We start from the raw sequence: 21,421 nt of genomic DNA, 5'->3' as shown, positions 1-21,421 counted from the left end.
CCCAGCTTCTCAGCATGAAAAATATTGGCCAATCAGAGAGGAACAGAGGCATGGGAGGGGAAACCGGGAAGGAAAGAGTCTTCAGCTAATCAGGCTGCATTAGTTATGTTTGAGGGGAAATTAAAGAAGAAAAAAAGAATCCCCAGCATGCCGTGCAACTTCCTTTGTGTGGCAGATGTACCCAATAAGAGCCAGGAAAACTGGGGAATGATATTTTATGGAGAAGAAAAACAAGAGAGTGATTTTTAACTTATTACCAGATAAAAAAATATAAGAATTGATTTTTGATTGTATGCCCGAAAGTTATACTTTAAGTGAGCAACTGTGGTTTCCCATGATGCATCACTCCAGAATATGCAAATCATCTCTTTATGCCCCTAAAAGCCAGGCGCACATCCAGAACCACTGGTGTATAGTGAGCCTGTAGCTAGCAGATTTAACAGAATAACATCAAACCAACATGCAGACAGCCCATTTTGGACTTCCTAGTCCTCATCAGTACAGGACAGTCCTGACAGGAAATGAAGCAAGACTCAAGCACTACAATTTAGATCCATTACCCATAATGCCTCTCCACAGACAATCTGACCAATATTCAGAGCTATGACATCTTCTGCTTTGCATTTTACCCAGAATAGCACAGGCTGTACTTTATTTTTCTGCTACACCCACAGGTTCACTGAGTATCCAGACAACACAGCTATAGTAAGGCTGTTTTACAATTCTTATTGCTAATAACATGTGTGCTTTAGATAACAGGTGTCCGATTAGAAGGTACATTAGTTAATCTTTAGCACCAATTCAATGAGAATTCTGACACCGCAATGAGGTAAAAGAATAGTAATTTCCAGTACAACAGGAGGTATGAGAGGATAATGCCTACTAAGGCCCTGGGCCATGTTCTTAGACTGGGATAAAACTCTGACATAACATTCAATAAAAATTAATTTCCTACTTTTTACTCACACAGTTATCATATTTGCTTTTGTGCACAAGTAATATTGTCTGTTTGAAAATTATAAATTCCCACAGTACAGTTTATCTGCTCTGAAAGCTGCCATTGCATTTTATTGCATAGCTGCTGTAGTTATATAATAAAATCTATCTAAAGATCACTTCTCAGCTCAGTACAGCACAGTTTCGGCAGTTAGCGAATGTTTACTAATTGTATCTGACAAAGGAATGTAAACAAAAGATAATGTTATCACGTTCCTTGGATGCGGCCAGAAGTTGCGCACTGAAGCAAGGAGCTTTCCACTAAAGAACACAGTGTGTTGTTTAACTGTTTGAATGCTGTTCTGCTACATTTTTTTTTTGTGTTAGTACATTTGAGGGCCTAAGCCCACTGCTGCGTTTTTAAAAACGCATAGAAATGCATGTGTTTTTTAAGCATTTTAAAACACGTTTAAATGCGTTGAAACGCATTATAACGCCTTCAAAAGCGTTAAAACACATTCAAACCCTTTAAAAACGCATGCGTTTCTATGCGTTTTTTAAAACGCAGCAGTGGGCTCAGGCCCTTTGCTGTAAATAATATTTTCGAGCAAAGAGGAAATGCTGAGTTTTATTCCACTTTAAAGTGACAGTATACTTATACACCAGTGTGATTAAAATATCTTAAAATGGGTCCTTCAATAACAATGCAATGTACTTGCATTATTGATATTACTCTTTTTTTTTTAAAAGACCTGGGCCCACATGCAATTCACTTTTCTCCTATGTTTTCTCCCAGGAGATAATTTTCATCTTCTATTTAAAATAATTTTCCAGCGCTCTTCAACTAAAAAAGTACTGAGAAGTAATTGCAAAAGTACTATCAAAACTATGTTGAGTATTTTCTTGCTTGCTGGTGGCTTGATTTGCATTTTATTGACAATTTTAAAAATATCACTTGGGAGAAAACTTGGATGAAAAAGTGAATTGCATCTGGGCCCAGGGCTCATGTGCCATTCATGTTTTCACCTAAGTTTTCTCCTGAATGATATTTTTAAATTTGTCAATAAAATGTGTTTTAGCCATCAGAAAGCAAGAAAATGCCTAAAATAATTTTGATAGTACTTTTTCATTTACTTTTTGGTACTTTTTTTTAGTTGAAAAGTGCTGGAAAATTATTTTAATTTGAAGATGAAGAATCATCTCCTAGGAGAAAAGTCAGGTGAAAAAGTGAATTGCATATGGGTCCGTATGCAATTCACTTTTTCCTCCAGAGTTTTCTCCTAGGAGATGATTCTTCGGGCTCGTTCCCACTGTTGCGACGCGATTTCGGCCGCATTCCGACGCTTGTAAAAACGCATGCGGATGCGTTTCCGCATGCGTTTTTACCCGCGATTTCGCATGCGATTTCGCATGGCAGGGTGCCATGCGAAATTAACCATGACACTGCCAGGGCTAAATAAAATTGAAAAAGGTGCGAAATCGCACGCGAAATCGCGGGTAAAAACGCATGTAACAAACGCATGCGTTTTTACTATTAAATACATTAGCGGCGATTCGCACGGATTCCCGACGCAGGCGAAATCGTTGGCTCTTTTGTGCTTTTTTTTACCGCTGAAAAAAACGCACCTCAACAACGCTACAGTGGAAACAGGCCCATCCACTTGCATTACATGTGCGGATCTGCATGCGTTGGACGCATGCAGATTCGCGATAGTGGGAACGAGCCCTTCATCTTCTCTTTAAAATAACTGTTAAGCACTCTGCAACTGAAAAAGTGTGAAAAAGTAGGCAAATAAGTACTTATTTATTAAGAAATTATTTTGAGTATTGCTTGCTTGCTGGCTGGAGGTTTCAAAGGCATTTTTTTAGCAAGTTATGCAAATATCGCCTAAGAGAAAACCCAGGAGAAAAAGTGAATTGCATATGGCCCCAGGCATGTCCACCCCAGTTGGTGCAGTATAAAGTTACAGCCGCACAGGATTAATGGCAGCCTTAGGCCCCGTTCACATCTGAGCGTTTTGCCGGCGATTTCGGCAAAATGCTCAATCGCTGGCGCTTTTTAAAGCACTAGTGCCATAATACCCTATGGGCCGTTCTCACTTAGGCGATTTGCATTAATCGCCGGCGATTAACGTAAATCGTCAAACGCAAATTTGTACCCTGCACCATTTTCAGGCTATTTCCCGGCGATCCCGTTTAGTGCTACAGAAGCGCTGAACGCGATCGGGAAAAAATTGCCAAGTGTGAATGCCGATTTTTTTTTCGCGTTAATCGACAAAAATCGCCAGAGCAAAACACTAGCAAAAGTGCTAGCGTTTTGCAAATGTGAATGGGCCCTAAATCCTGTGCGGTGTGAAACAGCTGCAGGCCTCAGTTTCTCTTCACAACGCTGCAGAAAGCTTGAAAGCAGAGGAGCATCTATAGGGGTATAAGACACTGCCATAGCAGAGCCCAAAGCTATTGGGGACCCCGGGCCCAGTTTACACCGTCACGGATAGAAAACTGATCTCTGCAAAAACCAGTCCATGGAACAGATCAGTTTTTAAAAGGCTCTGTTTTCTAACCGCGACCCTCCATTGCATTATTGCACGGTCAATGCGACGCATCCGTCGGTCCTGAAAAATTGCTGCAGGCCCAAACTTGAGGTACGCTCAGTGGAACATGCCGAATGGATCCATTCATACGGACCAATGTGAACAGATCCATTTATTAAAGGGTTAAATAAGTAAAATTGAGAATGAGTTTAATTTCCCTGGGGGTTCTTGCAGCCCCCCGGAGTCATCCTGTGCCCACCACGTCAGTCTGAGTCCCTCCAACCAGCAGCGGTGACCCACGCAAAGCTGGCCAGCGCACTCTGATCAAGCTCCCATGGCAGGGAGCACTCTGCGCATGCACAGTAGAAATTTTCATGTACTGTGCAGAATGCACCCAGGAGTACGGTGAGGATGTGCATGGCCAGCGTTCGCCGCAGCTTGCCGGAGGGTCTCAGATCGACGTTGTGAGCACAGGATGACTCCAGGGCGCTGCAAGAAGCCCCAGGTAAGTTCTTTAAGACCGCATCACGGCGTTTGCTTCCCCAGGACCGCTTGACGCCGATCAGCATGAAGTCCTGGGGGCGTGTTTTGCAGGAGATTGTGCCCGAGTGGCAAGGCACAGTAATCTGATGTCATAGGCTGATTGGCTGGCAGGGGAGGGAGGGAGGGAAGAAGGGTAAAAAAAATAAAATAAAAAAAATAGGGAAATTTATTTATAAAATAAAGACAAAAATATTTGCAAAAAACAAACAAACACACCAGGAGTGATCAAAGCCCACCAACAGAGAGCTCTGCTGGTGGGTAGAAAAGGGGGGGGGGGGGAGTAATAACTTGTGTGCCAAGTTGTAAGGCCTTAAAGGGATACTGTAGGGGGGTTGGGGCAAAATGAGTTGAACTTACCCGGGGCTTCTAATGGTCCCCCACAGACATCCTGTGCCCGCGCAGCCACTCACCGATGCTCTGGCCCCGCCTCCGGTTCACTTCTGGAATTTCAGACTTTAAAGTCTGAAAACCACTGCGCCTGCGTTGCCGTTTCCTCACTCCCGCTGATGTCACCAGGAGCGTACTCCGCAGTCGCAGACCATACTGGGCCTGCACAGTACGCTCCTGGTGACATCAGCGGGAGCGGGGACACGGCAACGCAGGAGCAGTGGTTTTCAGACTTTAAAGTCTGAAATTCCAGAAGTGAACCGGAGGCGGGGCCGGAGCATCGGTGAGTGGCTGCATGGGCACAGGATGTATGTGGGGGACCATTAGAAGCCCCGGGTAAGTTCAACTCATTTTCCCCTGACCCCCCTACAGTATTCCTTTAAAGCTGCAGTGGCCTAATGAGCAAAAAATGGCCTGGTCTTTGGGGGGGAGGGGGGGTTAAGCCTTTAATTTGACTTAAGATTTCCTTTAAGATTAGATTCGTTTGCATCCGTTCTTGTCCGCTTAACCTGCAGGGTTTTTTTTTTAGGCCAATGTCAACCGGGACTCACCTTCTCTCTCCTAAACAAGTTTTTGCTTTAGAGGACCAAAAAGAACCTAAAAGCTATTATATAAAACACAAGGCAAGCATTACACACCATATAAATGAAAACATTAACAGAATTACACATCCTATAAATGAAAAGGTTAACAAAAATTAGATTTAAAAAAATGTGCCCTTACCCTACATCCACAATCTGGAGATAAGGCTGGGCTGGGGAGAGTCAAACGGAGATCAATGTCCTGTGAACAAAAATAAAGTTAATTACATTGTGTTGACATGGAACACAAGTGAAACCACCAGCACGGCTCTGACCTGTCTGAACACAAACTAAATATATCAGTTAATCTTTAGAAGCAGAGCAGTGTTCCCTTGAGCCCCAGGCTCTAATTTCACTGCAACAGGAACAAACCGCTCCATTCATGCTCATAACAATATCACATAAACATCTGCAGGTCAGATAGCCTCTGACCTCTCCCAATTGTTCACAGGTATTATAAATATTATTATTATTTATTGTATTTATAAAGCGCCAACATATTACGCAGCGCTGGACAATAAATAGGGATACATACATTGCAACAAGGCGTGACAGAAAGAGAGGTAGCAAACGGTTATACAACATAGCACAAGGTTATACATACAATCAGGGTGTAAAATGCGGTTTACAGAGACCCGGCAAAACAAGTATGAGTTAGTCCATGAGAAGGGTGTAATTGCTGGGGTAGAAAATTTAAGAAGGACACACTAAGGGAGGGTGAGGCCCTGCTAAGGCTTACAATCTAAAGGGGGGGGGGGGGGGATACATAAGGTAGGACTGTGGAAAAGGTGATTGACAGAGAGTTAGAGTGTGGTAGATGTGGGGTAGGCCAAGAAATGTGTTTTGAGGGCTTGCTTGAAGGTGTTTGAAGGACTCTATGGCCTCAATTCACTAAGATCATGCTGGAGATAATAAAGCAAGAGAAAACTTACCTCCACACGTGAGAGAGTTATCTTACCTCTTCATTCCTTAAGTTACCTCTCCTGTAGTTAATTTACCTCCTCTGTAGTTAATTTACCTCCTCTGTAGTTAAATTACCTCCTATGTAGTTAATTTCACATGCAGCTAATTAACAGCTTGTCTTTAACTCTGGAGTTATTTTAAGGATTGGAGAGTTAATTTAAAGACAGAAGAGTTAACTTTAGGCTTGCCTGATGTAAAATGTTTCCTGAATACTACATGCCTTATCACCATGGTAACAACTCTAGAAGAGTTATTAAAGACAGGAGATAAGTTTAGTGAATTGAGGCCTATGTCCTCTATGGACTTTAATAACTTTAATAGTATGAGGGACTCTAATATTATATGTATATAGGGCAGCCATATTTGTTCATTAGCATGGGGGTTTTCCACTCTGCTTCGTGGTGTAAGAAAGGGATGAACGGGGACAGTTTCGCAAAATGTTAACCTATCCCGGCATGTACAGAGGATGCAGGTTATGGCAGAGCGGGTTAAAGCGGACCTGAACTCAGAACTTGCTCTTCACTCTAAAAGATACACAACAGCATAATATCCTTTAACCTCCTTAGCGGTAACCCCGTGCTGGACACGGGGTAAGCCGCCGGAGGGTGCCGCTCAGGCCCTGCTGGGCCGATTTTCATAATTTTTTTTTTGCTGGACGCAGCTAGCACTTTGCTAGCTGCGCCAGCACTCTGATCGCCGCCGGCCCCCGCCCGATCGCCGCTATCTGCTGCGGCGCGCGGCCCCCCCCCCCCCAGACCCCAGCGCTGCCTGGCCAATCAGTGCCAGGCAGCGCCGAGGGGTGGCCCGGGACTCCCAATGACGTCCCGACGTCAGTGACGTGGGTGACGTCATCCCGCCCCGTCGCCATGGCGACGGGGGAAGCCCTCCAGGAAATCCCGTTCTATGAACGGGATTTCCTGATCGGAGATCGCCGAAGGCGATCAAAGCGGGCGGGGGGATGCCGCTCAGCAGCGGCTATCATGTAGCGAGCCCTGGGCTCGCTACATGATTTAAAAAAAAAAAAAAAAAAAAAACATTGCTGCGCTGCCCCCTGGCGGGATTTTTCATACCGCCAAGGGGGTTAAAGAGAAAAAAAAAAAACATTTCTTTGTTACAGCTGATACAAATCCTGCAATAAAGCTGCACTGTTTCTACTTCCTGCTTCATAGAATTCATATTGGTAGCATCCTGTGCTTAGCAGGACACAGAGGACATATCAAATTACAACTTGTGATTAGACACAGATGAGGGGGAATTATACAGGCTAAACTCTCTAAATACATACAGGGTGCATTTCTCTGTTTTCTTTTGGGCCTGTGCAAGAGTTCAGGTCCACTTTAAAGGAACACTATAATGAAAAATTGTAAAATTTTACATACATGTCTACTCATTCTCGAAGGAAGTACATTTGTTCCAGAGTAAAAGGACTATCGAATATATGTTAGATAGCTCTGTCGCTCGTTATATAGTCAGGGCCGCCTGACTGAGAATCTAGCGTGTGTACGGTGGCCTGGATGCTTCACAGTGAGATCTACCCAGAGACCAAATGCAGGCCAGTGTGTTAGTGAGTTCTCTTACCTCACCCGCTGAAAGCTACTCTGTTGTGTGCCATAACATTGCTCCCCCCCCACCCCCCCATAACAACAGAATCCATCGCTAAGCTACAGGCTTGACTGTATAGCCTCCAAGGACTCGGGTTCCTATCTATGCAGATGGCAGTAATTGTGCGCCAGAATGTATCTTTAGAAGCTTACAAGCCTGTAAAGACATCCCATAAGTAGCTGGACACCCTGTATTTCATGTGAATGTAGGTGCTTCAGTGTAATTATCTGTGTGCACCTGTCTTCCTGTATACATGTTTGGTAAGTCCAAAAATATGCCTTGAACCCCTTGTGCGGGGGAATTAATTTCAAATGAGGACATATGGTGGTGCAACAAAAAAGTGGTATAAACCAAAGCAAATTCTCTAAAATGTCACTGCCCACCATCATTACCTTGATTTTTATATGTAGCAAAACATGTATGCAAATACTCCACTACAGATTCCCTTTAAATATTCATTATATTTAGTCAGTGTTTGCCCATTGTAAAATATTTCCTCTCCCTCCCTGATTTACATTCTGAAATGTATCACTGGTGGTGACATCTTTAGTTCTGCCAGGTGATCTCTGCGGAATGTTTGTTTACTGAGAGTTCTATGCACAGAGGAAGATACCGCTTTCTTCACAGTTGGAAACAGACGTTATTTACCACAATGCAATAAGGTTCACAGACAGGAAACTGTCAGATCCATGGTCTTTTTTGTGGAAGGGGGGTATGGGCCACTAATTGGGATGAATTGCAATCCTGGGTTAATGTTCCTCTTTAAAGAGACTCTGAAGCGAAAAAAAAAATATGATATAATGATTTGTATGTGTAGTACAGCTAAGAAATAAAACATTAGGCGCAGAGACATGAGTCTAATATTGTTTCCAGTACAGGAAGAGTTAAGAAACTCCAGTTGTTATCAATGCAAAAGAGCCATTGAGCTCCACGATTTTCAAAGTTGCAGAGAGCTCTGTCTTCTGAAGCTTATTATCTCAAGTGTCAGTCTGCAGAGAAAAGTTTAAAAGTTCTTTAGTCTGCTCTGTAAAATCATTTAGAATGTAGAGTGTAGTGTTTAAACTGCAAATATTAGAGAATGATGCAATGTTATAAAAAAACAACCTATATAACTGAAAATAAAAATATGAGAATATTTTCTTGCTACCAATGTTCTAGTTATTATCCGTACTACACAACCATTTCATTACATAAATTTTTTTATTTTTTGCTTCAAAGTCTCTTTAACGAAAAGAGGCAAAGTGACCGGGAGGTTATGGAGAACCACAAGGTATTGCTGAGAAAGCCAGTCTCTAAAGCAGGGGTCTCAAACTCAATTTACCTGGGGGCTGCAGGAGGCAAAGTCAGGATGAGGCTGGGCCGCATAAGGAATTTCACAATCGCGGTGCATCACCTACTCTGCCCGCCCCTCTCACGCTTCCTTCACAGAGAGGGGCGGGGAGAGGCGGCAATCCGTGCGGCGATTGACGTCAGGAGGGGCAGAGCTGAAGCTGAAAGCTCTGCCCCTTCCAGGAAATGCCAGCAAATCCCCCCCCCCCCCCCCCGGGCGATTTGGGGGCTCTGCAGCCCTCGTTTAGCGGCGGGGATGCGGCGGATTACTTGGGAGCACTGAAGCGAACTATAAAGAAGCTTTTGCCAGCGAGGGCCACAAAATATTGTATCGAGGGCCGCAAATGGCCCGCAAGTTTGAGACCCCTGCTCTAAAGGTACTATTAAAGTTACTACTAAGTTCAAGATCTTTGGCTCACAAAACAAATTTTTCCTCACAAAACAAAGAACAAGGGGTTTACTTATTCCTGTGCATCCACTTTTATACAGTACAAATACAGCCCTTTTGAAAGTCCTCTATTTCAACTTGAATATAGCTATCATCAATTCAAAGCTTGGAAAAACCTGTTTCTGTGGTAAGGCTCAAGTAGGTTATAAATCACATCAACGCAGGTAATGAGAATGTGCAAACCCATGCTAGAAGCAGCCCAGTGGAATCCTCATCTTGATAGGAAAATATTAATAGTTTTGGAGGTTAGGTAACCCATGGTGCGACTTAGGTTAGTGATTGAGTAGGGATAGGATTACTGGGTAGGGTTAGCTGAAAGTCTGGGGCTAGGTCAAAGTTGATGGACGAGATATGTTTAGGAACCCACTCACTCTAGGACGATTCGCTGGCGTTTACCACTGACCGCCAATGATGGCTAGCACTTTGAAAAGCGAGACAGGCAGAGCAAGTGAGCTGTGATGGGAGACGGTGGGGATTTAGCTGCGGGAGCGCCGAAAAAGGCAGATGTGTGCAGCAGAGGTGAGTTAAAATCTACGACCCTGGCAGCCAGATAGCCATCAAAACAGGGCGTGGTTTCAACTATCGTGGTCCTTAAAGAGAATCTGTATTGTTAAAATCGCACAAAAGTAAACATACCAGTGCGTTAGGGGACATCTCCTATTACCCTCTGTCACAATTTCGCCGCTCCTCGCCGCATTAAAAGTGGTTAAAAACAGTTTTAAAAAGTTTGTTTGTAAACAAACAAAATGGCCACCAAAACAGGAAGTAGGTTGATGTACAGTATGTCCACACATAGAAAATACATTCATACACAAGCAGGCTGTATACAGCATTCCTTTTGAATCTCAAGAGATCATTTGTGTGTTTCTTTCCCCCATGCACTGAAGTTTCAGGCTGCTCTTTTCTTTCTGCAAACAGCTTTGCCCTTGTTTGTAATTCCTCAGTATGTGAAAGCCCAGCCAGCTCAGAGGACGATTTATCCAGCTTGTAAAAGAGAAGAGAGAAGAGAGAAGCTGCTCTAATCTAAATAATACACAGGCAGTGTGCAGAGAGGGGCCTGGGGGTGAGTTCATATCAGAACCACAACACTGAAGAACTTGGCAGCCTTCCAGACACAGGCCGACAAGTCTGACAGGGGAAAGATACATTGATTTATTACAGAGACATTAGAATAGCTTTTGGAACTTGTAGGATGATAAAAAACAGGATGCAATTTTTGTTACGGAGTCTCTTTAAGTAGTTAACATCTTCAGTAAAGTGATTGTGTTTTGTCACTAATTTTTTTACACTATTGTGATTTTGCACGAGCAATGCACTTGCATTGCAAAATCGCTTTACAAACCTCTCCCGACTGCGATCGCGCTTTGGGCAAAATCAAATCGCGGTAGTGGAAAATACCTACCGCGATTCTTATGTTAAATAGCAAACCTAGCGATTAAAAAAAAAACGCTAGCGTTTTGCGATTCAGCACTGTAGTGGAAGAGGGCCCTTAGAGTAGCCAGGTGCTGAATCACAATTCCCGAAAAAAAATTATATTTATCTTGAACAGCATGGAAACGGTAAGAGCTCCTGGGAGGAGAGAGGAGTTATTGTTCTCTGTTCCTCCACTGAGATTATCCATCACTTTGTCTTTTTCTGGTATGGAAGCAGGTAGTATGGAAGCCGGTAGCAGGTAGTTTCGGTGTCAACAAATGAAGGCAGGAAGAAAAATGTATCTCAAAGTCTCACACAGCAACATGTCTGATTTGATCCCATTTTTGCAGCTCTTTGCTGTACGTATCGGTGATTATTTTGCAGAGTTGGCAGCAGGGGCACAAAAAAGTCTGCCAAAGAGTCACCAACTTGTATGGTATGTGGCTCTCAATGCTCTCGCCGTCAAGCCAAAACTTGAAACATCTCTGTGAACACCTTCTGCTATTGTTTGATGCCTTCTGGAATCTTGGCCGGGCTATCTAAGTGTAATCCCACCTTTTGATGGATGCATTTACTGAACTATCATCACAATATTAGGTCTTGCCAATGTATTCTTTTTAATGTGTATTTCATGCAATGATTCATACGGGCATTGTGTCTTTTCGTATAAACATTGAGGGCTCCACTTACTAAGGCTAGAGAACAATATAAATATGGAGTGTGAGCTTCAAAGCCAAAGGATTGCAAGTTGTAAACATTCGGTTTAGCTGGGCCAATGCGTATAACATAGGAATTGTATCCCACAAGGGGAGCCAGCAGCCATTATGTGCAAGGACAGCGGGATACATAGTTAGTTTTGTTAAAAAAAAAAAAGACATCCGTCCATCAAGTCCAAGCAGAATAATAATAATAATAAAAATAAAGAAAACAAATAATTAAGTAGACATTAGGTACATTTCTGTCCTGCACTCACACATATCCCATTTTATCCCAAGGAAGGCATAAACATCACTTTGGCCACTTATCCTTAAAAGCAAGTGAAAATAAATGAGGATATAAATTGAATTGTATGTGTAGTACAGATAAGGAATAGAACATTAGTAGCAAAGAAAGAGAGAGTTTCAGGAGTGTCCAGAAACTCGGGTTACATGCACAAAGTTCTGGCACTGATTAGTTCTTGCAGGGCTCTTAAAGGATAACAAAGCCAAAAGGCTCTAGTAAAAAGTGAAGTTGCAGTGGGTAGATAATATAAGCAAATATTTACCGAGCCTCCTTACAATTTGTGGCTCTGAAAGTGATACTGAAGCGGAAAAACCTTATGATCTAATGAATTGTATATGTAGTATGGATAAATAATAGAACATTAGTAGCAAAGAAAAGTCTCATTTTTATATTCAGTTATACAGGTTTTTTTAGAACATTGCATCATTCTCTAATATTTGCAGTTTACACACTACACACAGCATTCTAAATGATTTTACAGAGCAGGTCAGTGAACTTTTGAACTTTCCTCTGCAGAAAAAACAAAATACAGAGCTCTCTGAATCTTTGAAAGTCGGAGAGATCAGTGAAGCTCTTTTGCGGCGTAGGTAACAACTGGAGTTTCTTAACTCTTCTTGTACTGGAAACAATATTAGACTCATATCTCTGCTGCTAATGTTTTATTTCCTAGCTGTACTACACATACAAATCCTTATATCATAAGTTTATTTTCACTTCAGATTCCCTTTAAAGTGAATCCAAGACAAACTTTTGCTTCCTTCATTTTTCTGCCCCTTACATATAGTGTATTGGGCATTCTTCCCCCAAATGTTTTTTTATTTTATTTTATTTATTACCCGATTGCATGTAAATGAATGTATCCATGCCCCCAGTGCCTAGGCATTCTGAGTCCCATGGTGCAAGTTCTCATGGGAGCTCAACCTGGGGAGGAGGAGGCTTTTGCTGAAGCAAGCATGAGATTTCAAAGGCAAGGGGGCGAGAGGGGAGTGGAGTTTTCACAGGCAGAGGGGAGGAGATGCAGAGCAGCTTGCCTGTGTAATGATGACAAGCAGAATATGGCTGCTCTCATTGTATCACAGGAAGGAATAACCATATACTGTTGAAGCTGTTTGCAGCTAAATTTACTCTGTAAACCATCTAAATTTAGCTAAGACATATAGACAAGTTATTTGCTATAGTTAGTTTTTTCATCTTGGATCCGCTTTAAGTAGAGAGGCCACACCTGCTGCATGTTTAGGCCAGGGAAAACTAAGGGCTGTCTTCAGATATGCTTGTGAAATGCAGAAATCTAGGGCAGCCAGAATCTGAATAGAGCCACCTGCTGATGGGCAGAGGAAGCAGTAAAAGTCAATACTGCCACCAGCAGGCAGAAAGTGTCAGTACATGGTTCCTAACACCAGACATCTGTGATTGTCAGGTGGAGATTCTAACCCTTCTGCTGTCTGTACACAAAACTAAAATATTTTTGTGAGGCTGCAGATTTATTTTCAACCTCTTTTGCTATCTAGATTAACCAGCTGGGCGGTATGGACGAGCTCAGCTCGTCCATCACCGCCGGAGGCTGCCGCTCAGGCCCTGCTGGGCCGATTTGCGCCAAATAAAGAGCAGCACACGCAGCCGGCACTTTGCCAGCCGCGTGTGCTGCCCGATCGCCGCCGCTCTGCGGCGATTCGCCGCGAGCAGCGGCGAAAGAGGGTCCCCCCAGCCGCCTGAGCCCTGCGCAGCCGGAACAAAAAGTTCCGCCCAGCGCTAAGGGCTGGATCGGAGGCGTCAGACGTCAGGACGTCGGCTGACGTCCATGACGTCACTCCGCTCGTCGCTATGGCGACGGTGTAAGCAAAACAAGGAAGGCCGCTCATTGCGGCCTTCCTTGTTTATTCTGGGCGCCGGAGGCGATCGGAAGAACGCCTCCGGAGCGCCCTCTAGTGGGCTTTCATGCAGCCAACTTTCAGTTGGCTGCATGAAATAGTTTTTTTTTTATTTAAAAAAAACCCTCCCGCAGCCTCCCTGGCGATCTTATCAGAACGCCAGGGTGGTTAAAGGGATACTGTAGGGGGGTCGGGGGAAAATGAGTTGAACTTACCTGGGGCTTCTAATGGTCCCCCACAGACATCCTGTGCCTGCGCAGCCACTCCCCAATGCTCCGCCCCCCCCTCCGGTTCACTTCTGGAATTTCAGACTTTAAAGTCTGAAAACCACTGCACCTGCATTGCTGTGTCCTCGCTCCCGCTGATGTCACCAGGAGCATACTGAGCAGGCCCAGTATGGTCTGTGCCTGCGCCGTGCACTCCTGGTGACATCAGGGGAAGCAAGGACACAGCAACGCAGGCGCAGTGGATTTCAGACTTTAAAGTCTGAAATTCCAGAAGTGAACCGGAGGCGGGGCCGGAGCATCGGTGAGTGGCTGCATGGGCACGGGATGCCTGCGGGGGACCATTAGAAGCCCCGGGTAACTTTAACTCATTTTCCCCCGACCCCCCTACAGTATCCCTTTAAGTTGTCTGCTCTTTGATTTGCACACCTGCAGAAAATCACCTTCCTACAACCATGTTTCCATGGTTATAAACTGAAGGGCTAATGACCATTCCATCACTCATAGCCGGTGATATCAATGACTCCTGATAGGGGATTGATGAGGGCTGAGACTGATGATAGCTGTCTCCTATCCTATAGAACGCTTCTCTAATAATCAGCTATACATCACCCCTTGTCACTTTTGAAGAACAATCTGAACTTCAAGAAAAATGGCATCAAGTTAAACATTTCCAAAGCACATGCACAACATGTGTTGACAAGAAACAGTAAATAAACCTAATTCAAAAGGACAGCAGCAAGGACTTGTAACCACCATTACATGCAAACTCCACAGCAAAAATGCTTAAATTGAACCCGAGATGAAAAATAAACTGATGAGATAAACAATTGTATTTATCCTCTTACTCATAAAAATGAAACTTTTTTTTTTTATAGATATCCCATGGTTTTATTTTGTATTTAAACATTTACTAAGTAGATTAAATATTTGTTGCCTCTGCTCAGTTGCAGTCTATTGTTCCAGAGTTAAAGTGCATGAACTACTGACTTTTTTCTATCTCTCCCCCTGCCATCAGAGGTTGTATTTTGCCAGGAAAAGTTTTAGGACTCTTTATCAGTGAGGTTTGCTATAGTTTTGTCAAGGTATCAAGACAGAAGCTGTCACTTGTATGCTTGAAAATTAACTATTTCAGGCAGCAAAATAAACTAAAAAAAAAAAACCTACCTGGTTATTTATATGTTTTGCACTATATATACATGTTTATCACGTTTGTCACATGCAGCCTCGGGTACACTTTAACTCTTTCTGGTATTGTGTTGTAGTGGTGCAACGTGTGCATTTGCATTACCATATGGAAAAAAAATATCATTTCATAATTTAAAAAAAAAAAAAAATGAAAACATTAGCCCCTCGCCAAGTTTTTTTTTTTTTTTTTTTTTTTTTTTTTTTACAATTTATCCAACATGCAAGCTGAAATTGCCCAGGGTGACTGAGCCAGCATGGGGCTTCATTCTCTGAATAATAGCAGCCCAGATTGTTAGTGAAATATTCTGCACACACTTATCTGTGCCCTGGTGTGGCTTATGGTGGAATGTGGAAGCCCTGTTTAATAAGTGCATGGCATGGATTAATTTGGCTCTATGCAGTCGGGCTTGTAACACCGAGAGGTACAGACTAACCAGCAAGCTCATGGTGACCCAGAACTCATTGGAGTGTGTAAGGGGCTACAATGGTCCTAAAAGCCCCCTTACTAAAATACTAAGGAAAACAAGAGTTTGCTTTCTTAAAACAGAAAGAATTTGCGATAATTCAGATTGGAGTGAGCTTGAGATGTCTCCCAGTGCATCACTGCTGAATATATGCAAATTAACCATTGATGCACTGGGAGACATCTCAAGCTCACTCCAATCTGAATTATCGCAAATTCTTTCTGTTTTAAGAAAGCAAACTCTTGTTTTCCTTAGTATTTTAGTAAGGGGGCTTTTAGGATCATTGTAGCCCCTCACACACTCCAATGAGTTCTGGGTCACCATGAGCTTGCTGGTTAGTCTATACCTCTCGGTGTTACAAGCCCTCCTGCATAGAGCCAAATTAATCCATACCATGCACTGATGAGAATTAAACAATCCAAAACAGTCTGTATGCATGTTGGAATATTATGGCTCTGTACAAATCAACAAGCTGACACATCGTTGCATTCCAGTGGTTCTGGAGGTGTGTTTAGCTTCTAAGGGTAACAATGGTTAATTTGCATATATTCAGCAGTGATGCACTGGGAGACATCTCAAGCTCACTCCAACCTGAATTATCGCAAATTTCTTTCTGTTTTAAGAAAGCAAACTTTTGTTTTCCTTAGTATTTTAGTAAGGGGGCTTTAAGGACCATTGTAGCCCCTCACAATACTCCAATGAGTTCTGGTTCACCATCAACTTGCTGGTTAGTCTGTATCTGTTTAATAAGCTAATTAATAGACAAAAACCAGCCTGCAATTATTTAAATGGTTATATGTAAAAAAAAAATCAATCAGTATTTCATACTGTATTAAAACTGAGTGTTAGTTATTGTGCAAGGTATGATTCGTTTTTGATTTGGGTCTTCTTTAAAGGGAAGGTCCAAGCAAAATAAAAAAATTAGTTTCACTTACTTGGGGCTTCTACCAGCCCCATGCAGCCATCCTGTGCCCTCGTAGTCACTCACTGCTGCTCCATTCCCCCGCTGGCAGCTTGCCGACCTCGGAGGTCGCCGGGCCGCATTGCGTACATTTTTACGCATTCCCACTAGTGCAGGAACATTAACACATACATTTTTACGCATTACTGTTTCAATGCGTAAAAATTTACGCATTGAACCAGTAATGCGTAAAAATGTATGTGTTAATGTTCCTGCAATAGTGGGGATGCATACAAATATACGCAATGCGGCCCGCCGACCTACGAGGGCACAGGATGGCTGCATGGGGCTGGTAGAAGCCCCAGGTAAGTGAAACTCATTTTTTTATTTTGCTTGAACCTTCCCTTTAACCACTTCAGCCTTCAGTGTTGTTTTACCTTATGCATCCGAGCAACTTTCACCTCCGATTTATTCGCCAATAACGTTATCACTACTTACAGTATCACACTGAAATGATCTATATCTTGTTTTTTCCGCCACAGTTTAGGCTTTCTTTGGGTGGTACATTTTGCTAAGAAATATTTTATGCTAAATCCATTTTAACAGGAAGATTAAAAAAAATGAATAAATTCATTATTTCTCAGGTTTCGGCCATTATAGTTTTAAAATAATACATGCTACTGTAGTAAAAACCTATGTATTTTATTTGCCCATTTGTCCCGGTTATTACACTGTTTAAATTATGTCCCTATCACAATGTATGGCGCTGATATTTTATTTGGAAATAAAGATGCATTTTTTTCAGTTTTGCATCCATCACTTATTACAAGCCGATAATTTAAAAAATAACAGTAATATACTTTACTACATAGATATTAAAAAAGTTCAGTCCCTAAGGTAACCAGATTTCCCGATGTAATTTTACTATTTGGCCACAACATGCCGTTGCAGCTCACTTCTGTTTTGCATAGTAATACTATACATGCAGAAGTAATGCGAAGATGGGACAGAAGGGGATTTGTGATAGACGGAGCCGTCTCTTTGATGGTGTCGGTCTTTCATACAGGAACTTAGATCAATGAATGGGAACTTCGTTCCCATTCATTGATCTTCGGGCTAACGGAAGACGGCGGGAGCGTGCACAGGACCGCGTGCGATTGCACGCCTCAGGCAGCAGCAGCAGTCCAGGCTATCTGCCAGAAATATCCGTCCAGATAGAATTAAGTGGTTAAAGGACAACAATCATAAGCCTTCTAAAAAATGAAAGAAAAAATGTAAAATGTAAAAGATTTAAAATACATACTCAAACTATAGATTACTCCCAACGTAAAACCATGTTGCTGACACTTACAGTAGGTAATGAAAATATGACAGGTTTTGGGCTAGTCCATCTCCTCATGGGAGATTCCCAAGTATTTCTATTTTTTTTTTTACAAAAGCACTTACTGAATGGCAGTTGCTCAGTCCAAATGCCAAAATAGTGAAAGGCTAGCCAGACATTTTCTACAGATCCTTTCCAGGAAGTGATTTTGTAAAGAATAAAGGAGATACTAAGACACCCCCATAAGGAGATGGACTAGTCAAAAATCTGTCAGATCTGTTTTACAACTTACTGTAAGTGTCAACAATGTAGGAAAAAAAATAATTCACACTGCATTTTACCCTGGGAGAAAACAACACACACACACACACACACACACACACACACACACACACACACACACACACACACACACACACACACACACACACACACACACACACACACACACACAGAGTATATACATACATACAATTTTTTTGTGATAGTGGTCCTTTAAAGTGGGATTGTCAGCGATAAAATCAAGTTCCATTTGCCCACTGCTCTGTGTTTATTATACAGGCTACAACATGACCATGGATTGCAATATAACCATAAATGTTTCTGCTGTAATAAATCTTATCTCAGTCAGCTTGGCTCTTTCTGGTACATTGCCGGGGAGAGGGAAGCTTTCTATCTCCCCTCCTACATTCCTGCTCCTCACTGATTGGCTGAGGGCAGTTTAGTGTGACACAAGGCTGAGAAGGGAAAAACTGTGTTTACAAAGCAAGCTAGATATGACAGTGCAGTGTTTATGAGGGGAAAAAAGCATAAGGGAGGAAATATCATTAGGATTGGCTTCAGCCAGAGGCAGCAACAATGGAAAATGGGTGAAATAGTTTTCGCTTTAGTTACTATATAGAATTCACTGAAATCAAAATGTGCACAGTACAAAACATATGTTATGCAAGTAGAACAAGCATTTATCTGCTTATATGTGTGTGTTTTTTTCCTGGGAGAGTATGGCTGTTCCTGCTGCTTTAATAGTGCGCAGTGTACATAATCTGTGACCTCCTGACTGAGCACAGGACAGTTACTCGATCTTCTATGGTGACTAACAAAGGTATGACTCTAAGATATTCACTGTCTGGTGCAGCCTTGTGCAACGATTAGGGAGCCAAACACATTGAGTTCTATGAGGGTTCATCACCCACTGACAGCTGTTTATCATAAATATCACATCCAGCTCCCAAGGGACACCAGAAGAGCTTTCATTTGAGTCTGGATTCAACCACACGCAGAGAAGAATTCCCTGAAGGAGGAGAAGAGCATCATTAGGGAATCTGGGCACCTAACCAGCCTTCATTTGGACTCCCTATTGAGCATGATTATCACGGACTTGTGAACACAGGATGAGGAGCTTCATGACAACAGAGCTGAATATGAGGGACATATAATTATTATTCAGAGCCGAGGACACAGGCATACAATGAGAGGTGCACAATCACATACTCTTATTTTGTAAGCAATAAGTGATGCGGTTACCGCACATTCCTGGTAGTATCGGCACTTGCCGGCAAAAGCTGTAGAAGAAGCTGAGATTGTAATAACTAGTGGAGGCAGGAGACGCCCGAAAATTAAAAAAATGGAGGTATACATACAAGCAGTATATGCTGGTGGTAATAGGGAGTCCTACCATCAAGGAGTAGATAGGAGTACCGTCAAGAAGTAGATAGGAGTACCGTCAAGGAGTAGTAAACTTTATTGAGCACTTTCAACAATGCGTTTTACGGTAATAACCGCTTCCTCAGGTCAGTTATTGTGCCTCTTTCTGAACGTCCCCGGGGCACCAGGGGCTTATATTCATACATAGAGAGGAACAATAACTGACCTGAGGAAGCGGTTGCTACTTTCAAATGCGTTGTCGAAAGTGCTCAATAAAGTTTTTACTTCAAACATATAAACCTTGTAATCTACCCTTTGAAGGTAGGACACCCTTACTTTCACTCTACTACAGCCAGCATATAGTGCTTGTAGGTATGCACCTATTTTTTATTTTTGGGCTGCCTCCTACGTCCACTAGTTATCTCCAGTCTCACCGACCTAGGGGGCGCACTCTATGAAATCTCTCTAGAGTGTTAAAAAAAAAACGTAACCAAGAATTGAACTTCATCCCAATCAGTAGCTGATACCCCCTTTCCTATGAGAAATCTTTTCCTTTTCACAAAAGAATCATCAGGGGGCTTTGTATGGCTGATATTGTGGTAAAACCCCTCCCACAGTGTGATGTCAGGCCCATGGTTCGGACATCACACTGTGGGAGCCTTGTTGCATTTTTTTTAAAAAAACAGCTGTTTCCAGCTGCCAAAAAAGCATGTAGCTTCTCCTACCGACATCACCTGCCAGCAGTAAAAATGTCACCATGTGATACATTTCTGAATGTAGCTCAGGGAGAGGAAAGATTTTACAATGAGCAACCACTGACAAAATCATTTATACAAAATTATTGTAAACATTAAGCACTTTTCTTATTACATTATTTTCACTGGAGTTCCTCTTTAAACAATTTTTTTGAGTTGCGTCCACCACACCTCTACTTACAAAGCCGAGTGGGGATGGTACTTCCCAACATGCACCTATGAGTAGTTGCCTCCTATAGCAACCCAGCTTTGTAAGTATTTTTTACTTAAAGATTATACCTGTACCTGAAATAACAACACCACACCAAACTGCACTCCTGGTGTCTCTGTGTTATTTTCCTTCACAAGTTCTGAGATTGTAATGGCCTTACACAGTTGCATAGTTATTTGGGTTGAAAAAAAAAACATACGTCCATCAAGTTCAACCAGAAAATAAGCTACAACACTAGCCTGCACTCTCACACATTCCTGCTGATCCACAGGGAGGTGAAAAACCCTTACAAGGGATGGTCCAATTAGCCCCAAAAGGGAAAAAAATTCCTGGATCAACACCAGTATACTACAGTGTACTTGGATCAACGTTATGGATCCAAGTATGTGAATCCACTACCATGTCTTGAAAGAGAATGTTTACTAAAACTTCAGTTGTATAAGTTCTCTTCCTAATGCAGCCAGTTGAAAACACTGTTGAGATGGACCATAGCAAATTGGTACCATCGCCGTTAAAAGGTTTTAGAGAATAGACACCCCGATGCTAGCACTGGTAAACAACAACAACACACAAAAATGAACCAAAAACCAGCATAGCTGCACTCAAAGAGATAAATCTTTATTGCAAAAACTGCATTAACACTAATCCAAAGACAGCAATTGCCATAAAAACATGGTTTGTTTTGCATACATTAACCATAATCGTAAAGAGACCCTGCATACACATAACCCTGATTTGCTAGCTAAATGCATAGCAAACACAACGGTGAGATTAAAGGAGAACTGTAGTGAGAGGTATATGGAGGCTGCCATATTTATTTCCTTTTAAGCAATACCAGTTGCCTGGCTATTCAGCTAATCCTCTGCCTCTAATACTTTCAGCCATAGGCCCTGAACAAGCATGCAGCAGATCAGGTGTTTCTGACAAATTTAGACAGATATGACAAGATTAGCTGCATGCTTGTTTCTGGTGTGATTCAGACACTTCTTTAGGCAAATAGACCATCAGGGCTGCCAGGCAACTGGTATTGCTTAAAAGGAAATAAATATGGCAGCCTCCATATCCCTCTCACTACAGTTCTCCTTTAAAGGGAACCTAAACTGAGGA

The 21,421-nt window shown here is 42.4% G+C and overlaps 1 protein-coding gene across 5 annotated transcripts in view; it reads right to left on the bottom strand.

Annotated features, from left to right (window-relative positions):
• The window catches only part of GHR (growth hormone receptor), a 496,455-nt gene that overhangs the window by 238,581 nt on the left and 236,453 nt on the right, over positions 1-21,421 (bottom strand). For all 5 annotated transcript variants that reach the window (XM_068251067.1, XM_068251022.1, XM_068251070.1 and 2 more), the window contains one exon: positions 5,124-5,183. The gene's annotated coding sequence lies outside the window, so the exon portion shown is untranslated. The remainder of the gene's footprint in view (positions 1-5,123; positions 5,184-21,421) is intronic.

Source organism: Hyperolius riggenbachi, chromosome 1, assembly GCF_040937935.1.
Source record: "Hyperolius riggenbachi isolate aHypRig1 chromosome 1, aHypRig1.pri, whole genome shotgun sequence".
Classification (NCBI taxonomy): domain Eukaryota; kingdom Metazoa; phylum Chordata; class Amphibia; order Anura; family Hyperoliidae; genus Hyperolius; species Hyperolius riggenbachi.
Note: the sequence above shows the minus strand (reverse complement) of the source record. Positions and strands in the feature narration are given on the sequence as shown.